At 40.2% G+C, this 17,549-nt stretch overlaps 1 protein-coding gene across 6 annotated transcripts in view; it reads left to right on the plus strand.

The window, feature by feature from the left end:
• The window catches only part of Mamld1 (mastermind like domain containing 1), a 129,150-nt gene that overhangs the window by 50,567 nt on the left and 61,034 nt on the right, over positions 1 to 17,549 (plus strand). The window lies entirely within an intron of this gene.

Below are 17,549 nucleotides of genomic sequence, written 5' to 3' on the forward strand. Positions count from 1 at the left end.
CATAGATATAAAAATCATCAATAAATAAAATATTTACAAGCTGAATTCAGACATAAATCAAAAAGATCGTCTCCCATTGATGGAGGAAGGTCATTGGCTAATAAAGGCACTGCCCTGGCCCATTTTATTGGTTAGAGGATAGGTGGGAGGAGTAAACAGAACAGAACGCTGGGAGGAAGAGGAAGTGAGCTCAGAGACTCACAGCTCTCCTCTCGGGAGCAGACGCCTCAGAGAGAGACGCCATGCCCAGCTCCGCTCCCGGGATGAAGCTCCGACCAAGGATGGACTAGGCTAGAATCTCCCCGGTAAGCGCACCTTGGGGTGCCACACACTGATGATTAGAAATGGGTTAAATTAATATGTGAGAATTAGCCTAGAAGAGAAAGGGCCAAGCAGTGCTTAAAAGAATACAGTGTCTGTGTAATTATTTTGGGGCATAAGCTAGCCGGGCAGACAGCCGGGGTGCTGGGGACGCAGCCCCGCCGCCCCTATTACTACATATGGCGCCCACGTGGACAACTGCTTCCACATAAAGCCTGAGACAGCTTGGGAAGTAATTCTAGAACAAAATGAAAGCATTGTGCCTGGTTTCTTGGTAGCAGCAATTTCTCGGTTCTACTCTGCTTGCTAGAGGCAAGCAAGCGCCTCATCTAAGAGAGGCTTCCTGACTCAGCTTTAGCTGCAAAGCCTGCAGCTCATTAAGAGGTCCTGCCACGAAACACTTAAACGGTGTTGACGAAAAGCTGAACACATACTTTTCGGTTTTCAGCCATAGCAGGAAAAAAGCTGCGCCGTTTAAAAATGCCGGCTTTCTGGGCCATCCTGCCAGGGCAAACTCTGACTGTTTGAGGCAGGAGGGCTGGCTGCCGAGAGAGAGGACTTGAGTGTTGTCTGTTGTAGCTCACTTGCTGGCAGGGACCTTAAAATGCCATACAGTTGTTGCAGTAAACATGGCTACAGCCTGTATATCCGCCATGAGGCTAGAAAGCTAAGGAATGGACTGGATCTAGCTGGCAAAGCCACGCCTTTAATCCTACTGATATTGCTTGGTAAATTAAAGACTCATGTGGTCAGAAAAAGAGAGATATACAGTAAAGAGAGATTCAAAGACAAAGAAAATTTCTAAATGGTTTACAGTGTGTTAAAAATATACGCAGATTAAAAGTTGAAGTTCTTAAAGTAAAAAACATAAAAAAAGGAAGAGAGTTGTTGTGTGTGGTAGCACACGCCTTTAATCCCAGTGCCTAGAAGGCAGAGACAAACAGATCTCTGTGAGTTTAAGGTGTAGTAGTGTACACCTTTAATCCCGAATGCCTGGGAGGCAGAGACAGGCGGATCTCTGAGAGTTCAAAGACAGCCTGGTCTACAGAGTTACTTCAGGTCAAAGATACAGAGAACCTATCTCAAAAAGCAAAAAGTTAAAAGTAAAAATAAACTAAATAGAGGTTAAAACAAAGCTGCACAAAGATGGAAAATACACAGAGAATTTTGATACTGTATGCTATTATGCTCTCTTTGAATTGTTTGAATGCTGAGGAAAGAGCAAAAGCTACTAAAAGATATTTATTTATAAATGCTGCTGAACTAATCAAACATAGATATCTTGATGCCTTGACTTTGAAATTTGGACCTAAGGACATGATGCTTTGGAAAGGAGTTTCTTATTTTGTTTTCACAGAGGATAAGACCCTGTTCATTTCTTCTATTCCGATTTGGTATGATGGACCACGTCCTCCTGAATGGTTCCTGTGCACGCCTTCAAAAAATTGCTTCGCTCAACTGCCAACTGAGATGAGACTAGCACACAGGTTATACCATGAAAGACCTAATTAACGACGCCCCCATTCAGCAGGAAGCAGTTTGGAGAGAAAAAACTGCGCCCATGTTCCCAAATATGGTTTATAAACGTTCTTTTACATTTAAAGGGGGATATGATATAGGGATGGATAATTTGCATTAGTATAGATTTTACTTTATTGATAGAGATTTAAGGTCAATTTTGTTATATGTATATGTATTTCTGATATTGATTAAGGTATTGTGATTGTGTAGTTCATTATTAAAATGTAATGTATAATTAGGAAATATAGGTTGTTGATGGATAATCATAAATAATAGTAAAGCTTGTAGTCATGTTAGATTTTCTAGATATATAGAGATATATTTTAGATAGACATTCTTCATGTCTTTCAAAGATTACAGAATAGGACATTTAATGTTTTAATAACTGAGGACTTTTCATGACAATGAGACACTCTGCTCCTGGCAGCACCAATCTACTTCGAGAGGAAGATGGGCATCAAAGAGGATCCTTATGGAGTTTGATAGCCATTTGGGCAAGAAACTGTTTTTGCCTGGACTATTGCATAAACAGGACACAGAGAACCCACAGAGAGAGAACTACTGAACTTGCCTAAGGTGAGATGATCTTTCGGGGTTCCTGATTCATGAAAGAGTCTGTGAGACATTCTGCAGGACACAACAGATAGTGACTGAACTGACTTTGAATTTTCCTGCTTTATGGAAATGTCTGCTGGATACCATGGGCCTGAAGGCTGAAGATGGATGCCCCAACGGTACAAAAGAACTTTGGGTGACTGTCCAGGCAGCGAGATGTCTTTGTCATTTCTAGAGTTTGAAGTTTCTTAGTTCTTGTTTACTTAGGTAATATTATATCTTTCTGGAGTCTTTGATGGAGTTAAGAATAGTTAGTTATAGTTATAGTTTTCCTTAGTTATGATAAAGATTATTGTAACTTTTACTTGATAACTGTTTTGTTATATGTAATTTTGCTATGTTAAAGCCTTTTTTTTTGTTTAAACCGAAAAAGGGGAAATGATGGAGGAAGGTCATTGGCTAATAAAGGCACTGCCCTGGCCCATTTTATTGGTTAGAGGATAGGTGGGAGGAGTAAACAGAACAGAACGCTGGGAGGAAGAGGAAGTGAGCTCAGAGACTCACAGCTCTCCTCTCGGGAGCAGACGCCTCAGAGAGAGACGCCATGCCCAGCTCCGCTCCCGGGATGAAGCTCCGACCAAGGATGGACTAGGCTAGAATCTCCCCGGTAAGCGCACCTTGGGGTGCCACACACTGATGATTAGAAATGGGTTAAATTAATATGTGAGAATTAGCCTAGAAGAGAATGGGCCAAGCAGTGATTAAATGAATACAGTTTCCGTGTAATTATTTCAGGCATAAGCTAGCCGAGCGGGCGGCTGGGGTGTTGGGGACGCAGCCCCGCCGCCCTTATTACTTCATCCCATGACTTTGTCCTTAGAGGGATGGTTCAACATGTGTGGTGGTTTCTCAGGAAATTCGGGATCAACCTACCCCTGGATCCAGCAATACCACTCTTGGGAATATACCCAAAAGATGCCCTATCATACAACAAAAGTATATGCTCAACTATGTTCATAGCAGCATTGTTTGTAATAGCCAGAACCTGGAAACAACCTAGATGCCCTTCAATGGAAGAATGGATGAAGAAAGTATGGAATATATACATATTAGAGTACTACTCAGCAGTAAAAAACAATGACTTCTTGAATTTTGCATGCAAATGGATGGAAATAGAAAACACTATTCTGAGTGAGGTAAGCCAGACCCAAAAAGATGAACATGGCATGTACTCACTCATAATTGGTTTCTAGCCATAAATAAAGGACATTGAGCCTATAATTCGTGATCCTAGAGAAGCTAAATAAGAAGGAGAACACAAAGAAAAATATATAGGCATCCTCCTGAATATTAACCTTCATCAGGCGATGAAAGGAGACAGAGACAGAGACCCACATTGGAGCCACGGACTAAAATCTCAAGGTCCAAATCAGGAGCAGATGGAGAGAGAGCACGAGCAAGGAACTCAGGACCGCGAGGGGTGCACCCACATACTGAGACAATGGGGATGTTCTATCAGGAACTCACCAAGGCCAGTTGGCCTGGGTCTGAAAAAGCCTGGGATAAAACCGGACTCGCTGAACATAGCGGACAATGAGGACTACTGAGAACTCAAGAACAATGGCAATGGGTTTTTGATCCCACTGCACGTACTGGCTTTGTGGGAGCCTAGGCAGTTTGGATGCTCACCTTACTAGACCTGGATGGAGGTGGGTGGTCCTTGGACTTCCCACAGGTCAGGGAACCCTGATTGCTCTTTGGGCTGATGAGGGAGGGGGACTTGATGGGAGAAGGGGAGGGAAATGGGAGGCGGTGGTGGGGAGGAGGCAGAAATCTTAAATAAATAAATAAATAAATAAATAAATAAATAAATAAATAAATAAATAAATGGTGAACTTAAAAACTAAACTCTCAATATATGTAGGAAAGGCTTTTATAAAATAGCCTCCATGATAAAAGTCCCAGACAGAGTAGGTATGGAAGGAACATACCTAAACAAACTAAAGCTGCATATGACAAACCTACAGCCAGCATTATGCTTAATTGACAAAATTCAAAAACATCCCATTAAAATCAACAAGACAGAGCTGTCCACCCCTTCAACCCCTTTCTACTCCTTTTCAATACAGTGCCCAAAGCACTTAGTTCAAGCAATAAGACAATAGAAGGTTAAAGAGAACCCTTGTTGCTCTTACAAAGGACCTGGGTTCAGATCACAGATGCTACATAGCAGCTCATAAGCATCTGTAACTCTAGTTCCAGGGGACACGACACTCTATTCTGAATTCTGTGGGCACCAGGTATGCATGCAATGCACATTCATAAATGCAAGGAAAACACTCATACACATAAACTAAAATGAATACAAGACCTGTACAATGAAACACCAGCTGATATGCCACTGTGGATGTAGGAAATCTCACAAGGCTCTACTTCTAAATGAAGCAGTATAGGCAATCTGTGGCAGTTGAAAGGAGGAGACTTAGCTTTCTGCAGGGACAAACCTCCTAATAGGTTATCCAGTCGTAAGTGGTCAGCCCTAAACCCAAATACATATGAATGACACTAAATGCATTAATAGTGAAATAAGAAGTTACAAACTTGAGAGAGTAGGGGAACATGCGAAGAGTTGATGGAGAAGAGGAATCAATGGAAGTGACATTATATACAGTACTCATGTTGCGATTTTTAAAAGTAAATTGCTAGATCCTAAAACATGAACTTTTTAGATGACAATATTATGTTGCAATTTCAAAAAGTTCGCCACTGAGGGGAAAGGATGGATGGCTAAGCCCACTGACTCATTTCTAGCCCCCAAATCTACATGGAGGAAGAAGAGTCCTGACTCCTCCAAGTTATTCCTTGATCTCTACACCAAGCCATGGTATGTACACACACACAAACAAGCACACACACACAAGAAATAAGGAAATAAATGTAAAACTAACAAAAAAGTTTTAGCATTTCAGCATGTACACACACACATAAACAATAAATCAATGGGTGGATAAAAATAAATGTAAAACAAAATCATAAACATTTGACCCACCTGACAGACCTTTCTAGCACTTCAGGATGTCTCTTCAGGAGAGCAGAGCCGACTGAGGATGACTGAGCTATATGAAAGAAGCCTGAAACAGGACTTTGGTCCTTTCCCCCAAGTTTCCTCTTCCTTGGAAGCTAACACACTGACAAATAGTGCAGCCAACAGCATGCTTTCCTTCTGACTCAGACAAGAGAGGCTTGATACAAACAAGCTGTCTTGTTTGTCCCAGTATTAGCATTTCACTTACTGGATGGAGCTGTTTGGACCCATAGGTCAAGTGAGCTGCATCTACAATCTGCTTAGGATTTGGCAGCTTCTACTTTGCATGGGCTTGATGGCAATGGTGGAACTTCATGCTCAATAAATCTGTGAACTTGACATAGAGCAGGCAATAGAAGTCTAGGAAAATCAGCGCTTGCTGTCAACCAGGGTAGCCTACTGAGAGAGTTCCTATCAGCTCTGCCTCCCAGCTCTCTCAGGAGCTAAATTCTGGCTGTGTGCAGGGTACTGGTCTTGCCTGTTAATCATGCTGTGCCACGGAACGGCTGCCTATAAAACTGCCTTTATCTTGAATGCCTGCTTTCCTGTGCTTTGTTGACTGTCCTCTTGAATAGAAATACCTGGGAAGCATTTCCGAAATGTGCAGTATTTCTTCCACTCTCTCCCGAAACTGGAGCCATTGTTGCCACTTGCAATGAAGAAATAATCTAGAAAATTAGATAGTTTCTTCAGAATCTGTAAATAGCAGCCTTGACTGTTCTTTCATTTGGGAAATAATATCAAAAATATTTCCAAGAATGGAGAGAATTGATTTCATTATGACAACTACTGAAGCACATTTTCTCCTGTCAGACAGGTTTTTAGGGCTAGTACTAGGGATTTCCTCTTTATTAAAAATCCCTCTACAAGGAGACCTGCTTAATGGGAATTCTTCAGATCTTTCCTTACCAGTAGTTGAGTCTTTTATTGTTAGTACTAAATGGCTGATTGAATACTTCTAATGCATGGCCAGTTTCGGCCATTTGCTAAGCACCCTTCTGTCTTTATTAATTTTCTTAAGTGGTCTTCTTTGTTGGACTAGCACATTATAACTGAACTAGGGAAATGGATACAGTAGATACAGAACTAGGGAGAGACCTCTCCTCAATGACCAGTGACAATGAACTCTTTACCTCTCTCTCTTAGCTCCGGCCTTGTCCCTCTTTCTTTTGGACTCTGGGAGTGATGGATCATTGGTGATCTGTATCCTAAGAGATGCAGGACTCTGGATTTTCTGTGAATTGGAATGGACAATGGGTGTCACTAGTTTTTGCTTTAATATGGATAGAGGGGCCTTAAACTCCCTCCTAAGTCAACTGGGAATCTGGAATTAGTCTAGGATCCTATCAGCAGGCTATGACAGGAAGTCCGTGCACTCTGTGGGGGAAAGCAGAAGAGGTAGATGACCACAGAGGAAAGCCAGTCACCAGTGTAGAAATGGTGCCAACCAAAAAGCCTTGTAGGACCCTCCAGGCCAATCTCATTAGTATAGCAGTTGCGACCTCTGTGAAGCTGGCAGGCACTGGCCAGCCTGGGAGGCTGCTTTGTATGGTCAGCGTGTTTCAGAAAGAAGAGCTAAGGAAGCGTTTGTTACACCTAGTGTCTATCTTCAGTTACAACCTGACAACATTAGGACCTGACTTGGGATTCAGTGAATCTGAGTTTTAGAGCCAACGGTCACTGTCCACGTGGTCCCAAACAGGTTTCTGTGTTGGTGTCCCTATCTGAACAAAAAGAGGGGTGTTATGGATTACAATCTCTGATTTTTACTTCTAATATTAAGACTTTAGGATTCTAAGTTTTACTATAAAATAGGGGAGGACAAAACAAGATCCAATCCATTTATTTCAGCTGCTTGCTCCTATTAAAACTATTGCCGAAAAGGACTGCCCTTCCCCTGTGCCTCTCTTGAACACGGCACCTCCCTGCCCAAGCAGAGCTTTCCAATGTAAAGGAGGTCTTGTGCCATATGGAGGGAGACAGCAAAGATGATCATCCTCATTTTGCAGGGGAGGAATTCAAGACTCAGAACTGTCAAGTGACTTTAAAGTGAGTGGCGCTCCAAGGCCCATGCTCAGTGTGTTAACAAGCTTGCATGCTTGCCTTTGCCTGCTGTTTTGACTGGCATCTGGGCTCCAATGTGACGCGTCTATAAACTGTTTCAACAGTCAGGGGTGATGGCCTGCTGAAATCTCTACAAAATCAAACAGTTCCCAGCACTTTTCTCCTTGTTCAGCATTTCCAGCTAACCCTATATGAAAAGTCTAGGGAAATACCATTAGAAAACCATTTCCAGGAGATAAAAAAAATGTTTTTGAAGCCTTTGGGGCCATAGCCTATCAGTAAATCAGGGCAAAACAATTAGACCGACAACCAGCCCCTGTTCCTGCTTCCTTTGTTAGTCAGCTGAGGGACTCCCCGAGAGCCAACCATCACCGAGAGGAATGACCCCCAAACCAGAAGAAGGCCTCTTTCTCTAAGTAAAGTTTAGTACCAGAGAATGCATGCATGCTAGTATGTCTATGTGCATCTACTTCTCTGGGTGTGTAGTCCAGTTTATTAGTGTCACGGCATACAAAAAAGACTGAAATGCTTTCCTAAAACCCTCCCATACGACCTCAGTTTTAACGAGCTGTGGAAAAGCTTAGACTAAGTCAGTGGACATTTGTTGCAAAGGAAACAAGCCCATGCATTGTCAGGCCCTTCAGTTTGGATGATCAGTTCTAATCCGAGAACTACTGCATTTCCCAAAGGGCAACCCTCTCTCTTCCGTTTCCTTGAAGGTTAGGTCTGCTGCAGTGGACAGGGTAACAAGGCCAGCACTGCTATCACTGCTTTAACAGTCTTGGTCTGCCCTCGTTTCTTGCTGTTCCCAAGTTCCAGAAAACTCTCTTTTCTGCTTGCCATGATGAGTGGTCACTGTGTGTTGATTAGTTTTAGAGTCAAGTAAGTTTTCTCATCATGGCCAGCTGGAGAAACATCTTGCTCTCAATGAACTTGGTGGTTTGGACAATTTCCGGCTCTCTGCAGCAGTATTCTGCAGTCTAAGCCCAGTGGATGGGAGCATGGAGCAATTGCATTTGCCAGGAAGCTTTGGTCCTGACCTGATTTATTACTGAGTGGCAGTTCACACTAAGGAATGTGCATTTTAAACTCAGATGACATGAAGAAATCCTGAAAGTCAATATGGGGACATTGCAGGTTCCTGCAAAACAGCAGCAGCTCTGTTCAAAGCAGCAGCCCCAAAAGCCTGCTAGCATTGTGCCTCAGCTTTGCAAGTCACTCCGTGATCAATAGGGCCACCAAGGAAGGGTTTCCAGCACTGCTTTCTCAACAGCCAAACAATGAGCAAATGCATGGCGGTGTCCAGTTTCAAAAGGAACCAATCTTGCTTAATGTGGAGGTTATAAACACTCATTTCCTCCAAAAATCTTAGAAGATGTTGCTTAATCCTTTCTTTACAAAGGACAGCTTTCTACAGCCCTGGATTGGAGGAAGGAGTGAAAACAATTTGAACTTGATAAAAGCAACTTTATTAGGACATAATTCACACACCATAAATTTACGCATTGAAAGTGTCTAATTCTCTTTTAGTGTTTTCATAGAGATGGGCAATCATCCCCACAATTAATTCCTGAATAGTTTGATCACCCTCAGAAGAACTCCACTACTTGTTACAATCTGTTCACATTTTCCCAGACTCCAGCTATAGGCAACCTTTACATGTTTATAGATTTGCCTGTTCCGGACATTTCATACAAATAGAATCGTAGTGGGCTGGAGAGGTGACTCAGCAGTTGATGCCACTTGCTGTTCTAGCAGAAGGCCTGCAGGGCACCTACATGTACTCAGAAGCATCTACAACTCTGATTCTATGGGCTCTGATGCCCTCTTCTGGTTCTGCCGGCACCAGGCATGCACGTGCTACACATACTTGCAGGCAAAACACACAAGCAAAAAATAAATAAATCTTAAAAAAAATAACAAGTGATAATAATGAATAGTCATCCCTAAAGCATAGACATACAATTAATGTACAGACTGAGCAGGTTGTATTTATATATTCAGAAATGTGTGTGTGTGTGTGTGTGTGTGTGTGTGCAAAACAAGAATCAATGAAAACCAAGGCCATGGATTTGAAAGAGAGCAAGGAGGGATATATGGGAGGACTTAGAGGAAGGGAAGATAGGAGGAATGATGTAATTATACTATAATCTCAAAAATTAAAAAGAAATAATAAACAAACAAATAAATGGAAACAAACAAAAACAGAATTAATCCCCATATAGTCTTTTCCTTACAGCGCTTACAAGGTACATTTGTATAGTAGGGCTTGTCAACCCTTCCTTCCGTTCTAATGCTGAGGAATAGGGCTATAGAGTAGATACTCTAAATTGTGTTTATCCACACACACCTCAGTGGGTATTTGGGGTTATTATGCATAGTACCCTTAGGAGTGTCTGGGTCTAAGGTTTTGGAGCCACGAGTGGAGATTCTGTATTTCATGGCCACTCTGCACTCAACTGCTTCTCATAGCGGCTGCACTCTTACATATCCAGTAGCAGCGTAGGAGATTTCCAATTCCTTGGCATCAGCTTTAGAGTTTTCGTCTTTCATTTATTTATTTATTTAATTTTGAGACCGAGTTGTGTGAATCCTAGACTAGCTATGTAGCCAAAGATGACCTTAAACTTCTGATCCTCTTGCCTACACCTCCCAAACACCAGGATGGCAAGTATGCGCGCTCCATCTGTTTTCTCCGATGCTGGGGATCACATCTCAGCTAGGGCTTAGTGCACACTAGGCAGGTACTCTACCAACTAGGCTACATCCCCAGGCCCACTTGTAGTTTTTTTAAGTTAAACTTTTTCAAAATGAAAAGTGACATGTTTCAATATTAATATGTTTATTAACACAAAACTATAATAATATGCCTTGCAGCTCTTGCATAGTGTCAAAACAGCCCCTTCAAATGCACAGGAATGTTGAATAACATTATGCATGACTAAGCTCACTTAGGTTCCAGTACACTATATCACTGAAGCCCTTGACCAAGGAACTAAACCCTGACGAAGGTTCTAGGGAAGCCTTTCTCTAGTTTGTGTGCACCCTGCAGACCCGATCAACAAACGCTTCCTATAGGCAGCGGTTCTCAACCTGAGGGTCGCCTTTTTCACAGGAGTCACATATCTGATACCCTGAATATCAGATATTTACATTACGACCCAAAACAGTAGCAAAAATACAGCTATGAGGTCGCAATGAAAATAATGTTCTGCTTGGGGTCACCACAACGTGAGGAGCTGTATTAAAGGTCACAGTGTTACGAAGGGTGAGAACCACTAATCTAAGGTGACTGACACATCAAAACCTTGACTCCTCTCTGGAAGAAGACCAGAACATCAGACAAATAACTTCCTACCAAGAGCCACAGGAACACAGAGGAAGCCTTTAAACAGTGAGCTCTTTCTGTTCAAGTCTGGCCTCTTTCTGTACCTCCCAGGTCTAGTTCTCTGGCCTAAGATGTCCTCTTTGATCTGTAACTTAGATTGTTAGTACAGATAGTGATTAGTGATGATGGTTAACCAGTGTCCTCTGGACCAGGATGCTCTGAAGCTTGTGACAGTAGCATGATAGTCTATTGCTTGGGAAACATTTTCTTCCTGTCCTCAGCTCTGTCTTCCTTTCTACTATCCATACTGGAAGTCTAGAGAACAGTGTTCTCTGCCTGCTGGTGTATACAGAGCCAACCAGCAAGCTGTACAGCTTCTCCCCATCGCCCTCCTTAGTCCTGGCCCAGACAGTACCCAAACACGGTAACTGTGGTAGTGAAGGTGTAGGCTGCCTCTCCAGGACACAGATGCAAGGGTTTGTTCAGAAAACTCCAAATACTGCCCCCACCCTGACTTATCCCTTTTGTATTGGATTTGGAGAAGATAAAATGGGAGAATATGAAATCAATAGAATGGTGTCTTTTAAAGGCGGGCCAGCCTTTTGGGATGTTGTTTGGTTTTGAGTTTGTTTTGATTTTACATTTTTTTTTCTTTAGAGTTGAATGAATGAGTAGCTGCTGTAATGTCCTTAGGTTTTGTGTTGCTAGCCTTGAAATAACAGAGTCTCTATCCTCCACAGACTGGAAATGCTGAGCCTGTGTTAGCCCAGAACCTAATAACTGCTTCTGCAGTAATGGTGGTCTCTTTCACCTTCTTCATTTGCATGCAGAGTGTACAGCATATACCATTTTGACCCTAGTATGTGGTCAGTATCCCAGTTAAGCCCTCAGTTTTGGTTCCCAGAACACTCAGGAAAGGCTAAAGCAGAGACCATATTGTCTTGTTTTTAAATAGGAAGGAAGATACAGATGTTCATAAACTGCTTGAGGCAAGAAAGACATGAAGAAATGTCTCAGAGGCAATATGAGGAATCAATGTAATTCTTGTTTGGAAATAATTAGATTTACAGTAAACTGAAAACATGGTAGAAAGAAGTCCCCTTTGCTCCTCACACGATCTCCCTCATTGTTACATGCTCCATACCAGCCATACTATGTGAAAACCAAGAAAAATTGGTACCATACTGATACAGGATCCCCCCCACACACACACACTCTGTGTGTGTGTGTGTGTGTGTGTGTGTGGTGTGTATTTAAAAATTTGTTAGACATTTTCATGTTTCTAGACAAATATTTAGGAGTACAGTTGCTGTTATTTCTGCTTTTTTTTTCTTAAGAAGCTGCCCAATTTCCAGGGCAGGTGTATCATTTTAAATACCCACCAGCGTGGATGAGTAATTGTACTTCCTCCACAACCTTTCTAGAATCTGGTATTGTCACTAAATGTTTTCCAAAGGCAGAAATATCCATACAGTGCTACTTAGAGCATTCAAAATGTTGTTTGAATCATATGATTTTGATAGTACCCACTACTGTAGTGGGTAAAACCCATGGACTGATGAATACCGACCTTGCATTATATACCCCAAGCAAACAAGGGCCCAAGCTAGCTTGTGATGGATATTTTCTTTTCCAAGTGACTAAAATGTTGTTTAGAATTTTTCTCTATACATTGCTCTGTAATTTTCTGTCTGGACAGTTGTTGTCTTTGATGTCCGTGAATGTTCCCTGAAAGAGGTCATGTTCATATAGGTGATACTAATGCTTCTCTTAACACCACACAGAAAAGAAGATTGCAGGCTGAACCTCCTCATAGATATGGTTGCCAACATTCTCAACAAATTGCTGGCAAATTGAATTCAATCACACCAAAAAGATCATTCATCATTTAAGACTATCTGTGCCTAAAGGCTTCCTTTTGCCATACTGGGGGTGGGGGTTGGATTCAAACCAGAGTTCCTACATGCTAGACAAGCTGTCTATCACTAAGGCACATTACAGCCCTTTTGAACTTTCACGTCAGGAATTTTAACAATTTCAATTCCTTTGGTCACGTGTCCTTTAGAAAAATTGCTCCATTTCTTTAAAATTTCCAAATTTAATGTGTATAACAGTGTTTTCCTTATCTGCAGGGTATGTAGTAAGCACTCCTTTTTCATTCGTCATAATTTTTAGTTTTCAGGTTTAATAACTTTACTTACTTTGTCAAATACAGCTTTTCCCATTGGGTTTATCTCTATTGTTTTTCTTTTCAGTATCATTTATTTTAATTTTTATCATTTCCTTCTGCTTGCTTTTGAGTTTCTATTTTCTTTTTCAAAGTGCTTTGAGAGCTTCAATTATGCCCTCGCTTCTAATGCAAACGTTTGATGCTCTTGGAACAACTTTGCTCATACTCCACAAGTTTCATTTTCATTCATAATCACAGTCAACATATTTATTTGCTTCAGAATTTTGACACAATTTTTAAAGCTAGAACTTTTGTTTCTAAGTGTTTTGAAATTTTTATCTCTTTTTCTATTATTGTTTTCTAGTTTGATTCCATTGTAGTCACAGAAAATACCATGTATTGTTTCAATCCTTCTAAATTTTTGTAGATCATTTTTTAGTTCACTTGTATATCCTATATTTTCAGCTCACTTGTTTAGAAGACGTTTTTTATTATTGATGTCTTTATCATTATGTAATGTCTTTCTCCATTCTCAATCAATTTTTGCCCTAAAATCTAGCTTATCTAGCTTTATTACTGGAATAGTCTTGATCTCATTTATTGTTCACATAATTTATTTCCTTCTATAATAGTTTTTCTTTATTCTTTAAAGTTTCACACATGTATACAATAAGTATGATCAAATCCATTCCCCATTTCCCTTTTCCAGCTGCCCTTCACATTCCCCTAATATGTCGCATTCCCACCTTCTTATCTTGGTGCTGCCCATATGTGCAGAAGAGTGGTGTCATCCACTTGAGCATAGGTAGTATATCAGTGGCCACTTCCTCACAAAAGAGTGGTTCTTGCTCCCCAACAACTATATACTGTCAATAACTCCTCAGTATAGCATGGAGTTGAAGATCACTTGCCCCAGTCTATGCCAAAATTTGACCTGGACTGACCTTATATTGTCTTGTGCATGTAACAATAGCTGCTATGTGTTCAAAAATCTGATAGTCGCGTCATGTCCAGAAAACAGCTTTATGTCCCCTTTCTCCATCCTCTGGGTCTTATAGTATTTCTGCCTCTTTCATGATATTCCCTGAGCCTGGAATGGGGCAACTGATAAAGATGTCCTATGACATATCAAAATTAAACTAAAATTAAATAAATAATTTAAGCATCTATAATCAGTGATAAGACTGAAACAGTAATAAAAAGCCTCCCAACTAAAAAAAAAAAATACAGCTCAGAACCAGATGGATTCATAGAAGAATGCTACCAGAATTTTTAAAAATTACTTAGATTATCCCATAAAATAGAAAAAAAAGGCATCCTGTCTTTTATTTAACAAAACTAGAAGTCCCCTGATGATATTCAAATCAAGTCACTGCATAAAAATAAAATAAAATAAAATAAGATAAAATTACAGACTGATTTTCCTGATAAATAAAGATGCAGAAATTTTCCAATACAATACTGGCAAACTGAATTAAAAATCACATTAAAAAGATCATTCATCATGACTAACCTGCTTTATTCCATCAACTCAGGGATGATTCAACATACATATATCATTAAATGGACAAAAGATAATTCACATGGGCATCTCAGTAGACACAGAAAAATTTGTGAACAAACCCCAACATCCTTTAATGACAAGTCATTAAAGGATGGAGGAAGCATTCCCCAGTATAATACAGGCTATATACAACAAGCCTACTGCTAACATCATGCTAAATGGAGAAAAACCTCAAAAGAGTTCCCACTATGAACAGAAATAAGGCAAAGGTGTCCACACTCTCTCCGTCTATTAATTTAGTACTTGAAGTCATAGTCAGAATAACATGACAAGAGAAGGGAATAAAAAGGATACAAACAGGGAAAGAAAGCAAGGTATCCCTATCTGCAGATGATGATTCTATATATAAGAGACACCAAAGACTCCACAAAAAGTACTCTTAGAGATAATTAATTTGAGCCAAGTGGCAAGATACAAAATTGGCACACAAAGCCCAACAACTTTCCTGTATACCAATGACAAACAGACTGAAAAATAAAGGGAAATAATCTCATTCACAATAGCCACCCAAAGTATTTGGAAACAAGCCTGACTAAGAAAATTAAAAATCTTTATAATAGGAATTTTATGACACTGAAGAAAGAAATTTACACTGAAAGATGGAAAGTCATCCCATGCTCATGGGATCGAAGTATTAATATTCTGGAAAGATCATCTTACCCAGAGCAATCTACTGGCTCAGTGCAATCATCTCAAATCAAAATTCCAATGCCATTAATCTCCTTAAATTATTATATTTGAGCAAACCTCTTGAAATACTATATCATTAGGTTATCTTTTTTTATCTTATTTGCCAAACTCTTAGGCCATTGTTTAATATATCTGCTGATATTAGTGGGGTTTTCTACCCATTTATATGTTTTCTTTCAGTTCCCCATAAGATTTCCCCCAATTTTTCTTTTTACTAACTTTCTATGCCTATGCATTACTTGAGTAATATTTAGAATAATATTTGATTCATGTATAGTGTTTTTACTCTGTCTTTTTGTGGAAGTTGCCCTCAATACTCCTGTCTGTGTGTTAAAATGAATGTACAACTGGTGTCAACATTTTACTACCTTTAATGAAGTAGAAAACCCTGCATTTCTCTCTACCCTTTTACTTCCGTTTATAATGGAATTGTGTTAAATATTTCTTTCATACATATTTATAACTATATTAGAAAATGTTATAATTGGTAATTCAACAATCAACATAATTTATGAAATTTAAGCATGGAGGAAAATCTATTTTATTTAATCATATTGTTTTTCTCTTTCTATTGTTCTTTCTTCTTTGCCAATACATCATTTCTTCTTCAGTGGAGAACTCCCTTTAATTATTATCTTAGTAGACATGTGTTGTTGATAAATTCCCTTGGTTTCCCTCCATCTAAGATTGTCCAGATTCCCCTTCCACAGCTGAAACATTTGCAATAAGATTTTGTGTTGAAGCTCTCCCCCACAACCCTACATTTGAGAATCGTTACATTATTTTCTTGAGACTTCCATGGCTTCTGAGCAAATACTTGCCATCATTGAAATTAATGTCTCCCATAGGTAGTGTGTCATTTTTCTGTCATTCTTTCCCAGTCTTTGGCTTCACATTGCAGAAGTTGGGCTACAAAGGGTACAAGAAATTGACTGTTTCCTTCTGCTTTTGGTCCCATTCACCAAGGTTATCTAGGTCACTGTGGATCCTGGTTCTAATATTTCAATTTCCTGAGATTGCCACTTTGTTGAAAGCATTATTGTATCTCTTAAGAGAAGCATTTACATAACTGCTATTTTAAAATTCTAGTCAGGTTATTGTAATATTTGTATCATCTTGGTGACATTTCAATTAATAATTTTTTTCATTAAGCTTTAGACCTTTTGGTCTTGGAATAGCTGTCTTTTTACTAAAATCAGGATATTTTTAATATTTTAAAACTGGCTTTTATTTAAATCTTCTGTTTTGATTGGTCTGGCAGGAAAGAGGGATAGCATCTTTCTTTTACCTGGTAATATAGAAGTCCAAGTAACCCAGACAGCTTCTTTGATGTAAAGTAGGCTGGGACCCCTCATTACTGCTAGGCAAGCCTGATGTATCCAAGTCCACACCAGACATCTCCTACCAGCGTTCCTGTGGGGTTGACAGAAGTGTCTCATTGCTGCCAAGTAGGGGTACAGTAGACTCCCCTCCTTGGTCTTGGGTGGTGGAATGGGGTGACACTACAGTGTCTTTTCTGTTGCTTAGCTAGATTAGAATGGCTTGGGTTAAGGTTTTCTGTCTCAAAGGGCTCTTTCCTGGTCCTGAAAGCAAGCCTCTGTTGGAGTATTTGTTTGTGCCCATTGGCATTTGAGGTTGCTGGTTTCTTTGGCTCTAAATCTAGTAAAATATTTGAAGCAAAAGAAATCCCAGGGAACTCATCAGTGTTACTCATTAGATTCCAAGGTTCCTCGTCAATTTATATTCTCTCTATCTTCAGAATCCTCTGATGTGTGTTTTATATAACATGACAGAGGAGTTGTTTTCACTCAGTGGGAATATGGGGGGAAGTGGTTTTCTGACTTTTATAAAATCAAGATTGTGGTGCCTGGTACGATATAGGCAAGAAAGGTTATAGCAACGAAAGCTAACCCCGTATTTGAATACCTTAACATAGTTTTTATCTCACATGTAGTTTGTGGAAAACAGAAAAGAGCTTTTCCTGGGTTTGCATGTCTATTCATCCGGCCTGCAGGATGTGCTGGAGTAGCTCCTTTGGTGCCCTGTCAAGTGATGCACCAGGCTGTCTGGAGCCCCTTTCCGCATCCATTCCTTCTTTCCTGGTGTCAATTGTGATTGGAATTGTTGGTCTGATCACTTGGCTGGGTACTAATGTGGCCAGAGTTGCAAAGGCTCTAAGCCATCAATTTGAGTCTGTCACTGAAATGAACTATCTCAGAAAATAACAGAGCCCTCCCTGTGTCCCACACAA

The sequence above is a fragment of the Microtus oregoni genome, unplaced genomic scaffold (assembly GCF_018167655.1).
Source record: "Microtus oregoni isolate MIOR12 unplaced genomic scaffold, Mior012 000067F_000, whole genome shotgun sequence".
In the NCBI taxonomy this organism is placed as follows: Eukaryota; Metazoa; Chordata; class Mammalia; order Rodentia; family Cricetidae; genus Microtus; species Microtus oregoni.